Source organism: Callorhinus ursinus, unplaced genomic scaffold (genome assembly GCF_003265705.2).
Source record: "Callorhinus ursinus isolate GAN/ISIS: 27379988/994484 unplaced genomic scaffold, GSC_fseal_2.0 scaffold14, whole genome shotgun sequence".
In the NCBI taxonomy this organism is placed as follows: domain Eukaryota; kingdom Metazoa; phylum Chordata; class Mammalia; order Carnivora; family Otariidae; genus Callorhinus; species Callorhinus ursinus.
In genome coordinates, this window is record NW_027397076.1 from 26,286,561 (window position 1) to 26,304,346 (window position 17,786).

At 34.1% G+C, this 17,786-nt stretch overlaps 1 protein-coding gene across 3 annotated transcripts in view; it reads right to left on the minus strand.

Annotated features, from left to right (window-relative positions):
- PTPRQ (protein tyrosine phosphatase receptor type Q) overlaps positions 1-17,786 on the minus strand; it is a 219,885-nt gene that overhangs the window by 89,544 nt on the left and 112,555 nt on the right. The window lies entirely within an intron of this gene.

Genomic DNA, 17,786 nt, shown 5'->3' on the forward strand with positions numbered 1-17,786 from the left:
GGACATTGCTGCTATAAACATCGGGGTGCACATACCCCTTCGGATCCCTACATTTGTATCTTTGGGGTAAATACCCAGTGGTGCAATTGCTGGATCGTATGGTAGCTCTATTTTCAACTTTTTGAGGAACCTCCATATTGTTTTCCAGAGTGCTTGCACCAGCTTGCATTCCCACCAACAGCGTAAGAGGGTTCCCCTTTCTCCGCATCCCCACCAACATCTGTCTTTTCCTGACTTGTTAATTTTAGCCATTCTGCCTGGTGTGAGGTGGTATCTCATTGAGGTTTTGATTTGGATTTCCCTGATGCCGAGCGATGTTGAGCACTTTTTCATGTGTCTGTTGGCTATTTGGATGTCTTCTTTGGAAAAATGTCTGTTCATGTCTTCTGCCCATTTCTTGATTGGATTATTTGTTCTTTGGGTGTTGAGTTTGATAAGTTCTTTATAGATTTTGGATATTAGCCCTTTATCTGATATGTCATTTGCAAATATCTTCTCCCATTCTGTCGGTTGTCTTTTGGTTTTGTTGACTGTTTCTTTTGCTGTGCAGAAGCTTTTTATCTTGATGAAGTCCCAATAGTTCATTTTTGCCCTTGCTTCCCTTGCCTTTGGCGATATTTCTAGAAAGAAGTTGCTGCGGCTGAGGTCGAAGAGGTTGCTGCCTGTGTTCTCCTTTAGGATTTTGATGGACTCCTGTCTCACATTGAGGTCTTTCAACCATTTGGAGTCTATTTTTGTGTGTGGTGTAAGGAAATAGTCCAATTTTATTCTTCTGCATGTGGCCGTCCTATTTTCCCAACACCATTTGTTGAAGAGACTGTCTTTTTTCCATTGGACATTCTTTCCTGGTCTGTGAAAGATTAGTTGACCATAGAGTTGAGGGTCCATTTCTGGGCTCTCGATTCTGTTCCATTGATCTAATGTGTCTTTTTTTGTGCCAGCACCATACTATCTTGATGATGACAGCTTTGTAATAGAGCTGGAAGTCCGGAATTGTGATGCCACCAGCTTTGCTTTTCTTTTTCAACATTCCTGTGGCTATTCGGGATCTTTTCTGGTTCCATACAAATTTTAGGATTATTTGTTCCATTTCTTTGAAAAGAGTGGATGGTATTTTGATGGGGATTGCACTGAATGTGTAGATTGCTCTAGGTAGCATTGCCATCTTCACAATATTTATTCTTCCAATCCATGAATGTGGAACGTTTTTCCATTTCTTTCTGTCTTCCTCAATTTCTTTCATGAGTATTTTATAGTTTTCTCAGTGCAGATCCTTTGCCTCTTTGGTTAGATTTATTCCTAGGTATCTTATGGTTTTGGGTGCAATTGTAAATGGGATCGACTCCTTAATTTCTTTCTTTTGTCTTGTTGTTCGTGTATACGAATGCCACTGATTTCTGTGCATTGATTTTGGCGGGGATGCAGAGAAAGGGGAACCCTCCTACACTGTTGGTGGGAATGCAAGCTGGTGCAATCATTCTGGAAAACAATATGGATGTTCCTCAAAAAGTTGAAAATAGAGCTACCATAGGATCCAGCAATTGCACCACTGGGTATTTACCCCAAAGATACAAATGTAGGGATCCAAAGGGGTATGTGCACCCCGATGTTTATAGCAGCAATGTCCACAATAGCCAAACTGTGGAAAGAGCAAGATGTCCATTGACAGATGAATGGATAAAGAAGAAGTGGTATATATATATAATGGAATATTATGCAGCCATCAAAAAGAATGAGATCTTGTCATTTGCAATGACGTGGATGGAACTGGAGGGTGTTATACTGAGAGAAATAAGTAAATCAGAGAAAGACATGTGTCATATGACCTCACTGATATGAGGAATTCTTAATCTCAGGAAACAAACTGAGGGTTGCTCGTGGGGGGTGGGAGGGATGAGGTAGCTCGAACGATAGACACTGGGGAGGGTATGTGCTATGGTGAGCACTGTGAATTGTGCAAGACTGTTGAATCACAGATCTGTACCTCTGAAACAAATAATGCAATATATGTTAAGAAAAAAAAGGGAAGAAGAAGATAGCAGGAGGGGAAGAATGAAGGGGGGGAAATAGGAGGGGGAGATGAACCATGAGAGATGATGGACTCTGAAAAACAAACTAAGGGTTCTAGAGGGGAGGGAGGTGGGAGGATGGGTTAGCCTGGTGATGGGTATTAAAGAGGGAACACTCTGCATGGAGCACTGGGTGTTACACACAAACAATGAATCATGGAACACTACATCAAAAACTAATGATGTAATGTATGGTGATTAACATAACAATAACAAATTTTAAAAAACCCTGTAAAAAAAAAAGAAGCACTTAAGGAACATAGCTGGGTCCACAAGGAGATGTATAGGAAGATAGAAAGCTAGAGATGTAGTTCAGAATCAGATAATGTTCAGCCTTCTGGACTGGATTCAAGATTTTTAGTCTTATCTTAAGTTTAGTGGGGATACTTGAGAAGTTTAATATAGACTTTTCATTTGCATTAAAACCATAGACTCTGCTCTTTCCCTATGGGAGTCAGGGAGTATGATCCAGACATTTCCCTCTCTTTTGAGTCCACTACCAAAGACCCCTTCCATGTTTCAATTTCCTTTACCTAGGGTTTACTAAGCAACTAGAAGTGGGAAGAAAATGGGATGCATTAGTTATCCAAAGAACTGGAGAAGGCAGAAGAGACTATCTTTTTCCCAATTCAGCAGAAGGGATGACTAAATGCCCATTGTTGTTCTATGACCAACTTTTTTCCCCCTCCAATGTTCAGATTTTAGGAATGAAGATTTTAATGGCAAAATTTATTATGCATAAAAATTTTCAGTAGATTAATAGTGGTCCACAGACTCTTGTGTTTTCCAAATAAGTACTGCAGAGAAATAAAGGTCTAAAAGGAGAGTTCTTTCACTTGACAAAGAAACAAGAAGAATTATGTGTAACCTGACTAAAGGAAGAGTAACAACAATTGAGTTGCCTTCCATGTGACAGGCATGATGGAGCCTGCACAGATACACAGTGTCTGGCACATATGGGCACTCAATAAGTGTTGTATTGCTTAGCTACAATTGTTCAATGTATCTATATGTGTTGACTATATGAATAATTTATGTTTGACTATATGAATAAATTATGGTTCATTGAAACCGTCCTTTGGTTTTCAAGTAGTACAAAAGTTTGTCCACATTTTCCAATCAAATGTATTTAGAAAGATAAACCGAAAATAAATCTAATCTGAGGCCAAATATATAACTCATAGACATTTTTTTATAGCAAGGTTACTGCAGTGGCACTCATAAAAGACCAGCATTTATATGCAGTATCTTCTCTTTTGATAAACTGTGTGTTGAACTAGACTATTTCAAAGCAACTGCCCTATTGAATTACAGATACAAAAAGGATTACACTCATTTTAGCATGGAGAATCAGATTTCCATTCCTTAAGAATGACTAAAAACCTCAATTTTTTTCTATCCACAGATGGTACTAATTTGAACACATCATTCCATGCTTCCTGGAGTAATCACACAGCTTGCTTAGATTTTCTAAACATGACTGAACTGTGATGAAGCGATCAACATTCACTGGCAAGGTATTCCGTAAATTACATTTTTATTCATAAATTATTCTTATCTGTGGAATACTTTCATCATGGTTGAAATGAAAGTCCGCAGAACTATATAAGTGATATTTGTTGTCGGTTTAAATGCATGTCAGTTTCTAGTGACTATTTAGTAGGTTCCACTTAGGAGATGAAAATGTGTATCAAGTGTAATTATTCTCTGAACTTCTGAATATCAGTTATTAGAAGTTGCCAACCTCCCATGATAAGATTCTTACAGTGGTTTGTACTGACTTCTCACTGACCTGATTAAGTATACTAACACAGAAGACCAAGTTTCTTTAATTCTTTATTTATGACTATATATTTTTATCTTCAACCACAGATGTACTTTCTTTTAAACAAAACAGATGCCTGAACAATTATATTTATAAAACTTAAGAAAGTACCAACACAATCTTTCCTAGTTTATCAAGAATACTTTTGTCTCTACTAGTTTTAAATAATCTACAATCCTTTTAGAAACACAAAGTACTGATATATGATATGAGCATATACAAATAAAATTACAGTTTACCAACACTAATATAGTATGAATCAATATAAAAATAGAAATTCCTACAAAGTTGAGTGCAAAAAAAATTTCAGCATAGTAGATATAAATTTTGCACTAACTTGAATTTAATCAGTAACATTTACTGATCATTCGCATTGAACAGCGTGGGCAAGTTATTATAGTCTTAGGGAATAAGCTGCTTTTCATAAATATATGTAAAGTAATTTAATTAATAGAAACCACCACAAATAGGTGATGCCGAAAGGAAAGTTTCAAGGAAAGAGAATATCTGAGGGCTATAATTTGAAGGAAAAATTAAGAATCAGTAGATATGTGGAAGAAGAGATGTTTAAGTACATTAGGTATAGGAGAGATGTAAGTAACTACAAATTGTCAAAGTCTGGAAAGTATACTAGACCAGAGAAAAGAAAGTTTAAAGAAGTAATAATAAAAAAAGAGGGGGCCATCAAGTGTTGTGTTACTGAAAGGCATTGAAAGTTTGAGAGGTGAGTTTAGGTAGTCTCTATTAAGCAATAGAGATCAACAGAGATTAACTGGTAAAGTATAAACTTAAAAGCCTGAGCCTCCATGTAGCTAGTTATTAGGAAAAGTATAATTTGATAGAAACTAGTTAGATGTTTTATATATATATATATATATATATATATATATATATATATATATATGCAGTGCAATGCACGTTACAATAACAGAGAATAATTGGGAATAGATTTTTTAAAAAAAAGGCAAAGAATACCAGGAGAATGTGCTTATTTATTGGGCAGAGAGGAAATAGGAGTAAAACATGGAATGAACCCAGGAATTGGATCAATATATAAAATATATATCATACACTTCCTAAAGGTAGTCTATGACTTGGCTCTATGTTATAGAAAACAATACAAAGGAAAAACTCAAGATTTTAAATCTCTGTGATTATAAATAAAGACAAATTAAATGAACAAGAAAACACCATAATCTCTGGTACTGAGATGAAAGATATATTTCTCTCTCCTCTCAAAAAAAAAAAAATCAAACAAACAGGTTTCCATGTAATTTAATGAACAATATCTTCAACAACATCCTTACATAGTAAATGCTAAGTATCTTTAACTTGGCTCTTTCTTACAATGTCTCTCAATGTGAGCAGAGTATCAAACATGTTTTAGTAAAACTATTTCTTCAGAGGTTCTAATTATTCAGTTCAGGCATTCTTCTCTCTAGCAATCTAGTTTAACCCAGAAATAGATTTTGGAGTAGCTAGGCTAGAATTTATCAAAATATGCTACATAAACATGATTTTAGGTGGTGCTATGAAACTGAGAACATGGGTTGATGCACTCGTATTAGTGTGCCAAATAAAATCATCTTAAATATTCCACTTGAAAGAAAGAAAACTGAGAATGTATAAAGCAGGACAAAATTTCATAAAAATTTTTAAGTGTCTGTCCTAATGCATGTATAAATGGACAACTGAGGGATCCAAAACTCTATGGATCCTAGCTATAATAATATTAGTTCTTAAGTCAAGTATTACTGAATGCATAACTTATTTATAAAAATATTTCACTAAAACTTTTGTTTTGTTTTGTTTTTGGACATCACTGAAAAAAGTGGGTTATATATGGTCTGTTTGGAGGGAAAATGAGTTGATTTGTTTTATAAAGTCATTAGTTTGACAGCTCTATATACCAAGCCAAATCATGAGAATGTCCATCAAAATGACAAATTTGATTTGAAATTATTTATCTGAAGTAGTTCTTAGGGTAGTAATTATATAGCAGAGTTAGTTGTCTATTAAGAACAACCCTATAACACCTGGAGATGAAATTGAATCATTGACACTAACGAAGAAATGGGAAAGATACTGGTTTGTGGGGATTTGCTTGAGGATGGCTATGTTAGTTTTGTATCTTATTAACATGAATAGAGATATCTTGGGAGGAGAAGATTGGGTTAGCCTAAGAGGTCAAGAGAAGCCAATTTGGGATAAATAAGTATATATAAGCTTGGAAATCATGAGTGAATAAACATTTAAGGGGAGTATTTGTATATGTAGTATCACAACAGCAGATGATAAAGAACTGAGTCTCTGTCACGTTAGTAGTTAATGGGCAATGAAGCAGAATGGGAAAAAGAAATCATAAAAAACTCAGTCAATAATGTCTGGTTTATATTGAAACTTGAGAAATATTTGTTTAACAAATAAATGAACAAATGAATGGATGGATGCATGTACCGATTTCAAGAAGAAAGTGTCACCAATGCTGTAACCAATGTTGATTGATGAACAAGTGTCACCAGTGCTGATTGTAATCAAATGCTACTTGAAACCATTCCTGTTTTCTAAGGATTGTGGCTGTACAGAAATCCTTGATAGATTAAAATATACAAAAGGAGTCCTGGTTCTGAAGTTTGGAGAAAGCTCTATAAAAGAAAAGGAAGAATTTGGAGTTTTCTGGGATTCTGTGACACACACACATACACACACGGAGAGAGAGAGAGAGAATCAAAGGAGAGATGAAAAGAGAAACAACCAAGAGAGGAGAAAGGATGAAAGGACGGAGTGAGACTGGGGACTCCCTGAAATAAAGTAGCCAATAGAAAAATCCCTGATTGCCAAAATATTTTTAAGAACAAAAATATATACTGTTTATTTTAGAGTCATGTATATTATTGCAATGTAAACGCCCCTCTGTGTGCTTATCACAAAATATTCAGTAAGACTATTTTTACATCAAAGTATTCAGCATGACTAGAATTGTCAAAACCATGCAAAAAATAATTTTGCAGAAGGAGCAAAATACCAAAATATTCCAGTGCCCAAACACAGTAAGTTTGAGGATCTGATCTGATGGTACAGGAATAGTTTGTACCAGACTAATTCTCCTGAAGATAATAACTATGCACACTGGAGGAAACAAAGAAGCATACAAACAGCTTTTGGCTTGAGGCATTAGGAAATGGCATGTGAGACTGCCAAAGCAGTTGGAAAAGGAGGGAGCCAAAGAGGGGTTAGACCTAAATTCTGGGTCTAAACTCATCTGAAATCCTTGGCTAATCTCTTAATCATAGATGTATGAAGGACACACTGAGGAACATAGTGGAAAGAAACAGAGGCAAAACTGAGTAGAAATTTTAGTTGCTTTCCATTGCAGAGAAGACAGAATTTGGAGTTTCAATTCCACCAAATTAAGGGATTGGTAAATAGCACAGACCTCATATTAAAATCCTAAAAGGGCCCATACCTTTAACTTTACTCTATATCCCAGGATTAAGGTATTTCCTCTGTAAATATTGGAGAAATCAAAACCACACATTCACAAAATTACTACTCAGTAATTTAATAGTCTGTTAGAATAAAAACCAACACTCTTCAGAACAAGATAGCAAAATCCAGAGTTTCTGCAAAATATCACCAACAATGTCCAATATAAGTTTAAAAATTACTGGGCAGGCAGGAAAATTACTAGTGAAAGGAAAATGTGACTCACAGAAGGAAAAACTACTCAATAGAAAGAGATCACAGAATAAGTCAGGTGAAGGAATTAGAAGAAAATGAATTTCAAACAATATAAGTATTTTCTTTGACTTAACAGAAAACACAATCACAATTAGAAACCAAATAAGGAATTTCAACAGAGGAATGGAGATAAGGAAACACAGAACTAAATAAAAATTCTAGAACTTAAAAATATATCTGAAATGAAAATTCACTGGATTTAATTAACACCAGAGTAAAAATGGAAGAAGATAGTCAATAAACTTGGTAAAACATCAACAGAACTCCAATCTGAAGAACATAGGAAAAAAAAGTGAAAAAATTTAATAAAGCCTCGGTCATTTAAAGAATGATATCAAGAGGTTATAATTGGAGTCTCAGAATAGGATAGAAAAGGGAAGAAAAATATTTGAAAAAATAATGGCCCAAAATTTCTCAAATTTCAGAAAAATATTAATTTACCAATACAAAAAGCTAAATGAACCCTTAGCAAAACAAATGAAACAAAAAGTACACTAGCCATATCACTGATAAACTGCTTTAAAGAAAAGATAAAGAAAAAGGATTTTGAGAAGTGCCAGAAAAAAATAACATGTATCACAGACAAAAGAATGATATCTTTAAAGGGAAAAATATCTGGGGGGAGGGTGGGGAGAAACTAACTTCCCAGAATTTTATATCCAGTGAAAATATTCTTCAAATATGGAAGCAAAATAATTCTATTTTTAAGTAAATAAAATCTGAGAGAATTTGTTGTGAGCACACCTGCACTAGAAGAAAGACTTAAAAAAGCTAAAGGGAAATGGCACTAGGTGTGTGACACTGGATGAAATGACACTGTAATAAAGAACACCAAAAACAGTAATTACATAGAAAAGATATGTGGTCTTTTCTAAATTTATTTAAATCTACTGGTAAGTAAAAACAATACAATAAATTGTGGGGTTTACAATGTACATATATGTAAATTATTTAAAATATATGGATATCAAATGCATGACATAAATAGCACAAAGTATAGCAAAATGCATGGAACAGTACTTTTGCAACTCCATAGAGTGGGGGGAGGGGAGAAGGAGGGGGAGATGGGGAGAGAGAATCTTAAGCAGGCTCCACGCCCTGTGCAGAGCCCAACATGGGGCTTGATCTCACAACCCTGAGATCTTGACTTGAGTCAAAATCAAGAGTCAGATGCTTAACCAACTGAGCCACCCAGGCGCCCCTGCAACTCCATATATTTTATGTGAAGTTGTATGATATTAAGTAGCTATAATAAACTAAAAACTCACACTGTAATCCCCTTGAGCAACCACTAAATATTAGTAAGACAAAGAAGTACAGCCAAAAATACAACAGATGAAATAATTAGAAAGCTAAAACTATTCAATTAACGCAAAGGAAGGCAAGAAAGAAGAGAGGAACTAAAAAAGAGGTAAGACAAAGAGAAAACAAATAACAAACAGTAGAACTAAACTCAGCAAAATTAATAATGACTTTAAATATAAATAGATTAAATGCTCCATTTAAAAAGCAGAGATTGGTGTTATACTGAACTGATGAATTATTGAACATTATATCAAAAACCAATGAGGTACTATACATTGGCTAATTGAATTTAAATAAAAAAATTCTTATATAGTAAAAAAATAAAAAAAAATAGAAGAGATTGTCAGTCAAAATAAAAATGAAAGGCCCAATTATAAGCTGTCCACAAGAGGCATACTTTGCTGTCCCTAGGCACACAGTTTAAATATGATACAAATAATTCAAAAGTAAGGATAGAAAAAGATATATGATGCAAACAATAAACTAAAGAGCATGTGCCTATATTAACATCAAACAAAAGAACTTTTAAGATAAGGAGTATTCCCAAAGATAAAAGAGTTTATAATGATTAAAGGGTCAGTTAGGGAGTTATAACAATCATAAATATGTATGTGTTTAAAAAAAAACGAACTTTGAAATACATGAACCAAATACTGACAGAAGAAACAGATAAATCCACAATCATTGTGGTATATTTTAACATTCCCTTCTCAATAATCAATAGAATAATTAGGCTAAAAAGTGGTAAGGATATAGATTTGTAAAACATTTGCAAACACAATGAACTAACACAGAGAACATTATGGCCAACAACTGAAAAATATACATTATTTTCAAGTGTGCATGGAAGAATATTCAACAAGATAAATTGTATGCTGAGTGACAGAAAATTTCTCAACAATTTTTTTAAGATTAAATCTTAAAGATATATTCTCTGACAATAATAGCAATAAATTAAAAATCAATGACATGAGAATATCTGGAAAAGTCCCAGATAATCAGAAATTAAACATATTTTTATGTAACCATGGCTCAAAGAAGAAATTGCAAAGGAAATTAGAAAATATTTTTATCTGGAAGAAACTAAAATTTTTGATATAAAATTATCAGGAGGAGACAGCACTATAAATGATTATATTTGAAAAGAAGAAAGGTTCAAAATCATTATGCTAAGTGAACTAAGCCAGATACAGAAAGATAAAGATAAGTGTGGAATCTAAAAAAGTCAAACTCATAAAAAGAGGACTTAATATCATTAATCATCACTGATAAGAAAATAAAACTTACAATAAGATAGAACTAGAATGTCTGAAATTATAAAGACTGTTAACACCAAATTCTGCTGATACTGACAAGTAATTAGAACTCTCATATATTGCTGTTAGGTATGTATTTAAAATAGTACAACCATTTTAGAAAACTGCATTTCTTGAACACAAACAAATATCTGGACTATGACCCAGCAACTCCACAAGAAAATATTTAAACAAAATTTCTATAGCAGTTTTACTCATAATACTTAGTTTAGAACAACCTACATGTCCAGAAAAACAGACACACAAATAATGGAATATTCATATGATGGAAAATTATTCAACAGTAAAAAAGAACAAATTACTGAAACCCTCAAGAACATGAGTTTCACAATTATGTTGGGAGAAACAGGCCAGAAATTAAAGAGTACATACAGCTCAAGAACAACTGAAAGTAACTTTTGTTGACTGAAATCAGGACAGTGGTTGCCTTGGAGAGTGGGTGTCAAAGGGAATTTTCTGTGGGAGATGAAAATGTTCTATATGTTGTTGAGTGGTGTTACAGGGGGGTATGCATTTGTGAAAAACCAGTGAATTGTACACTTAGGTTCTGTGCATTTCATTTTATATAAAATAATTTCCCATAAGTAAAAAACATAAAAAAGAAAACATAAAAACATGAAAAGAAAAAAGTTTTCCCATAAAAGTGTAGCAGTAATATTCAAAATATGTTATATATTACATTTATACAGAAATTTAAAATACTAAACATGAATACTTTCTAGCTAATGTTTTGTAAATCTAGGTGTTAGTAGAATAAAACAAGATTTACTGTAGTTTTCATATATCCATACTAGAGAAGAAGCCTTAGAGATTAGTCCAAGTAGTCAACGAATACTTCAACTTCAACAATCTTCTGGCAATTGTTCAATCTTCAGGCAAAGTTCCTACTAGTACTTGTGAGAATAGCATTCTATCCAGCTTTCAAGGAACATGTCTTATACAGTTAGCCATTTCTCTGTAATAACATCCTAAATACAAAGTTAGTTTTAAATTTTAAGTCTAAACTTTAAAAATGTTAGACTTTTCCTACATAACAAATATTAATGTAATTGTGTTTAAAAAATTACAAACAGGATCTTGGTTTTTAAAAAAATCCTTTCTAAAGTAGGCTAATTTAATTAGTAACAAACCAGAAAATTAGGCTACTGATTTTTAATGTATCTTTTAATTGGTATAGATTTCATTATTGTGATCCATACGGAATAATAGTTACTATCTTTCTAACACTGCAAATTGTTTTTAAAGTAATAATTTTTCATAATAAGGTATCCAGACACAGAACTAATGGGTGATTTATTTGAGGTTTCAATGAATACTAGGGTGGTGAAAATTCAAATTACAATGATAACATTAATATACTAAGAAGCATTATTTCTTTACTTGAATTTTGAAAGTGTTTAATCATATAGTGGCTGCTATTTATGCATGCCTTATTTTTATAAAATAGCTTCCTGACCAAAAGTTATTTTCTTATACACAATGAACTCATAATATTTGAAATTCACTGAGTTGAGGTTAACAATAATTTACACAACCTTCTATTTGTTCAAAGCCTTTTCTTTATATTCATATTGCACCATTTTTAAATTGAGTCTAAATGTAGCATTATTAATGAAATTTTGCTATCATTAAAAGTCATTTGTTTTATATGTCAGAGTTTTTACACCATTCATAAATGGTTTTCCCTGAAGCTTATAATCTCACAGAAACAACAGGCACATTCCTGAAGCTTTCAAGTAATAGGTCACTATAGATAAAGAAATAAGAAGGCTCTTGCATGCACACACACACACACATCCTTAATTTACTTAAAAAGGAAAGTAAAAGAGAAAAAGAAAAAAAATGGAGTGAAATGGGGAGGAGGTTGATATGTAGAGGCTGTTATGAAAAGTACCAGCTACAGCTGCATAGGACAAGAATGGAAAATAGGGTAATAAGATATGCCCCAGTTCTTAAATAAGTTAATAAAAATGCTGCTTGAAGAACAGCTGTCTTTAGCTGGAGCTGGGATGAAGAAAGGAGTAATGCCTGGAGTCTACTTAATGAAAGGTATTAGAGCATCGATGGGGTCAAGGAGAATTAAGCATTCTTCACAAATTCATTTTTTACAAATGGAATTACATTTAAAAGGACTTTTAAATTTATAATTTAGAATTTGATACCTAAGACAATTTCACAATGGCAAATATTACACCTTTGGAACTGATCCAGGATAAAAAATGCGATACATGTCTAGGAACTCTAAAAATTTCCCAGAATGGCTTCAGTATTTTACGTAGTATTTTTAGTATTATAGTATTTTTGGTATTATAGGTAAGTACATATCTGATGACAGAAATTGAGTTTTCCTGAATTTTAAATCCATATTTGGACAAAAGTATGTATATAGTTACATCATACATATAGCTGCACAAATTAATGAGAAAATTCATAAAATGGACCTCAATCTCCCCACCCCATAACAATTCTATTGAGATATTATGAAATAATGGAAGAAAACTATTCTAATTCCAATAAATTCAAATGATTCATTGAATTTCTAAGGTAAGGGTAACTCTTTCTAGTAGAAGGAGTTCTGGATCAGTGGAAGTTCTGCTAATAATTAGTTATAGCTCACTTAGTAGACACTTAACCTGTGTGCTTCATTTCCCATGTCTGCCAAATGAAATGACTGAATGAGGTTATCTCTGAGGTCCAATGAAAATATAAAATTATATGATTCTAAATTTTAAAAGCACAAGAAATAAATTTGTTTCATCATGGTATTCCCATAGTCCCTACAATAGTACTTCATATGTATTAAATACCATCATCTTGAGTAGATGGATAAAAAGGGTACCAGGTATGATATTAAACATCGTGTTCAGAGTTTTTGCTGGAAGCATTTTTGTTGGAAGCATCTTTGCTGCATAACTAATTGGCTGTAAGACAATTCTGCCATAAAAGATAAAATCATGAAAAATAAAAGAGGGATATTCATTTAAAAAGACATAATTAAACATTAAAAATGAATGACAAATTTTGAAAGACTTTATTGCAAAATACTAAATATTTGAATACATTCAAAATGTATAGTGTAGATTCATAGCAATACTGCACAAATAGTGGATTTTATTTTTTTGATTGTACCTAAGCACTTGTCAAAACGTTTTTCATTCATAATATCATACATGCTTTTGCTTGCTGATTCATCTTCATGTACAGCATCTTATTTTTTTCTTTTTTTGCTAAAATTTCTTCCTTCACTAAAAGATATATCAGTTTCCAAATACTAGGATGCATATTTGTAAGTGAGCTTTGTCTTGCACTGGAAAACCTTCCACACCGTTGTTTGCTGCATGTCCACTGATAGATGTTTTGAAGTTCCATGGGAAATGTGGGCTCAAAACTCTATGCCACTCTACAGACCATTATGGGAGCTGGCTAAGATTTATATCATTTATAGCATTTATATTATATCATTTATATATTAAAAATGGGAGTACTGTATCAATAGAGAAATGAAACCAAACTGTCAACCAGTTGATGAAACCATCTTCAAACCAAACTGTCAACCCATTATTTTTATCTTTTTCAGCAAAATTGCCTTACAGGGTGGAAATGATCTGATCGTGGTGAAAATGCTTGCAGCAAAGATGCTTACTTAGAACCATTAAACATATGAACTTCTGCTTTGGAGAAGATGGAGTAGATATATTCTCCCTACTCCTTCCACTATCTGCAACTAAAACCATGGACATTAAATATAAAGACACTGAAAGGTGGAGAGAAGGCAGAGCAACTAGGGAAATCAGGACCCAAGAAAGAGCACACTGGTGAGTTCTCTGGGTTTTCTTCTTGCCTCATATATCCCCAAAGCCAGCAATCCAGAAATGTCAACTAGCTCAAGCCAAGAAAGCCCTAATAAAAGCCTGCTCTCTCCAGCCAAAAAACAGTATAGCCTAGGGAGACAAAACTTTCAGACAATAACAGCTCTACCCCAAAACCACAGAAGAAAACTGTGGCCCCACTCCCTCCCTAGTCTTCTGCCCTAGGTACTGAGGCACCTCAACCATCTTTGATAGGGTGAGGTTGGAGGAGGCAAAATAAGAAGCTAGAACTTCTACCCTTTCCAGAAATAAGAAGACCCCTCCACCATGTCAGTGGACAACCATGTGGGGGCAGTCATGAGGAACTCCTAGCCTTCCCAGCTAGGGCCAAGAGGCCTCCCCAGTGGAGGCCTAGTGGGCAGCCCTCTTTCCTGTGCCCACTCAGGATCCTTCCCTGGTGTGTCAGCGGAGGGCGAGGGGGAACCTGGATTTCTACTCCCACCTGCCAGTAATGGAGAAGTGCCCTCCCTTTCCCTACCAGAGTGGGTCACAGGAAATCATTACAGATGTAATGGCCTTAATAATTATAGGACTATTCACATACTAGGTGAGCTGTGGAAGTTGCGGTTTTTGAACAAAGAGTTTGCTTCACCTAAGGTGCAAAATTTTGTGTGTTAAACTGCTGCTATTATTTCCTTATTATCCTTTTGATGTTGGTAGTGTCTACAGTGGCTTCATTCCTAAGTATTGGTAATTTGTGTCTGCTTTGCCAGCCTTGCTAGAGGTTTGTTAATTTTAACTTTTCAAAGAACCAGCTCTTTGTTTCACTGATTTTTCCTGTTGTTTTATGGGTTTTGATTTCACTGATTTCTGCTCTTATTTTTATTATTCTCTTCCTTCTTTCAGCATGTTTTGGGCTTTTCTTTTTCTAGACTGTAGTGGAGGGGAAGGTGACCTTAGATTACTGATTTGAGATGTTTCCTCTTTTCCAATGAATACATTCAAAGCTATACACTTCCCTCTCTTCATTGCTTTAACTGTGTCCCACACATTTTGACATACTGTATTTTCATTTTATTTCAATTCAATATATTTTAGTTTACAATATTTCTTCATTTCTCTTGTGACTTCCTTTTTGACAAACGGATTATTTAGAAGTACCACTTTCTGCAACTGGTTTGGTATCACATTTCAGTTCCAATTTTGTATCCTGAGAGCACTTAAACATAATTTTAAATCTCCCCAAAAAGAGATCTCCATGCCCAGAGACTTTCACTGGAGAACTCAACCAAATGTTTAAAGAAGAATTAGTACTAATTCTCTTCCAGAAATTAGAAGAGATTCATATTATGAAACTAGTGTTACCCTAATACTGAAACTAGACAAAGACAGTGGGGGGAAAATCCCAAAAACTACAGACCAATATCCCTCATAAATATATAGATGCAAAAAGCCTTAACAAAATATTGGCAAATAGAAATCAGTAATATATAAAAATAAATACACCCTGATCAAGTGAGGTTGATTCCAAAGACCAAAGGCTTGTTCAATATTAGAAAATCAGTCAATCCAACCCACCATATTAACAAGCTAATGAAGACAATCACATGAACATATCAATCACAAATGACAAAATTATAGAAGATGGAGAACAAATCAGTGGTTGTCAGAGGCTTAAGATGAGGGGAGGAGCAAGAGGGTGGACCAGACTTGGGTATGGCTGTGAAAAGGCAACATGAGGGACTACTCTCATGGAAATCTTCTCTATTTTGATTGCATTCACATAAATATGGCGGTTGTGATAATATACTAAAGTTTTACAAGATGTTAAAATTGGGGGAAGCTGCCTAAAAGGAACACAGGATTTCTCTGAATTATTTCTTATAACTGCATGTGAATCTACAATTATGTCAAAATAAGAAGTTTAATTAAAAAATATATTCCAGAAGACACACCTTTCTTAGATATTTTACCATATAATTGTCTAAAAATAATTTTATAACCGTAAGTTTCTACTTAAGGCTCCCAAAGTATGCATATTGAGTGTTTACTGTGTGCTTATCACTTTTCTAGGACTGTGTATTGATTGATTGGTTGATTCATTCAATCTTTCATAATATATTTATTGAGTATCACTGTATTCCAGACACATTTCTGAACACTGGAAATAGCTGTGAAATACACGAAGAAAAATCCCTATCCTCATGGAACATGTGTTGTAATGAGGACAGATCCATAGACAACGCTATGTACAATACAGAAAAGTAAAGCAGATAAAGAGGACACAAAATTCTAGCTGGGAGGAGGTTCAATCATAAATAAATCAGATCCTCGTTAAAGTGGTGGCATTTGAGGATAAATTTTCAAAGGATAAAGGAGGAGACAATACATAGCTAGGGGAAGAGAATGGTGGGTTAAAAAAGGACCCTATGGGCCTTGACATGACTGTGGATTTTATTCTTTGTGACTTGGGAGGCTCAGTAACTATGTAATGAACAAATTCTTCTTCTAAAAATTACTGCAGTCTTTAGGACAATGGTCAAAAACAATCACTATTTTTAGAGTTACTTATGTTGCTTCCTATTTTAAATTTAGCAGAGTTCTCATTTTTCCATGATATTATATTCAAACTTCTGCTACAAATATGCAAAACCAAGAGCAAAGTAAGGCCCACTTAAGTTATTCAACCTCCCCTCCTACACTTTTTCCAATACAATGTACCCCACTCTAGTCAGGCTTCCACCTGAGCCTGACCCCCCCTTTTTTTAATGATTTTATTTATTTATTTAAGAGAGAGACAGAGACAGCAACAGAGATAGGGAGAGAGAGAGCAGGCTGAGATTTGAGAGAGAAGCAGGCTCCCACTGAGCAGGGAGCCCCACACAGGGCTCAATTCCAGGACCCTGGGATCATGACATGAGCTGAAGGCAGACACTTAACTGCCCCTCAGCCTGACCCCATTCCTTTATCCCACTGTGTGTTTTCTCTTGGTTTATCCTGGAATTCATATTTACTTCCTTCTATTAATCTCACTACTTTTGTGAATAGTGATGGTGTCACAGGGTGGCTTACCATGACTGCCTCAGAATACCCATAATCTTCCGTTCTCCCTACCATTCGTATAGATCAAATAAAATGAAGAATGACATGTAGTATGACATTTTCTCATAGCACAATGAGGAACAACAGAAAAGGATTTTTCAAAAACTTGGCTATTTTATTGATCTGTATCAGATAATCTAAGTAAACACTAGTGTAACTGCCTATGAAATTCAGGGTTCAAGACCATATCATCATTTCCCACTAGGTTACTTAATCTAAGCTTCTTCTACAAAGAAATTCTGAAGCTGCCAGTGAGCAACATCTAATTCATATTCCATTTCTTCAATATAGCTTTCAATAAAATCTATTTCTAATCTTCAATATTGCCTTCAATAAAATCTATTTCCTATGTGATTTAATCTTCAATCCACACAATTGATTAACATATTAATACAGTTTTATATTTAATTGCTTTATATGTATTGGATATGTCTTTACAATAATGGAGTTATTTGGATGCACACAGCAGAGACCACTGATGCTATTTGGGATTCAAACTTGAATCTTGAACCCCAAACACAGAGCCTGCAAATAGTAAGCATTAAATAAGTATATATTGGTCAAATTTCCACACTACAAGTGTAAAAGGTACTTTTCACCTGATGTTCACTCTTAAGAG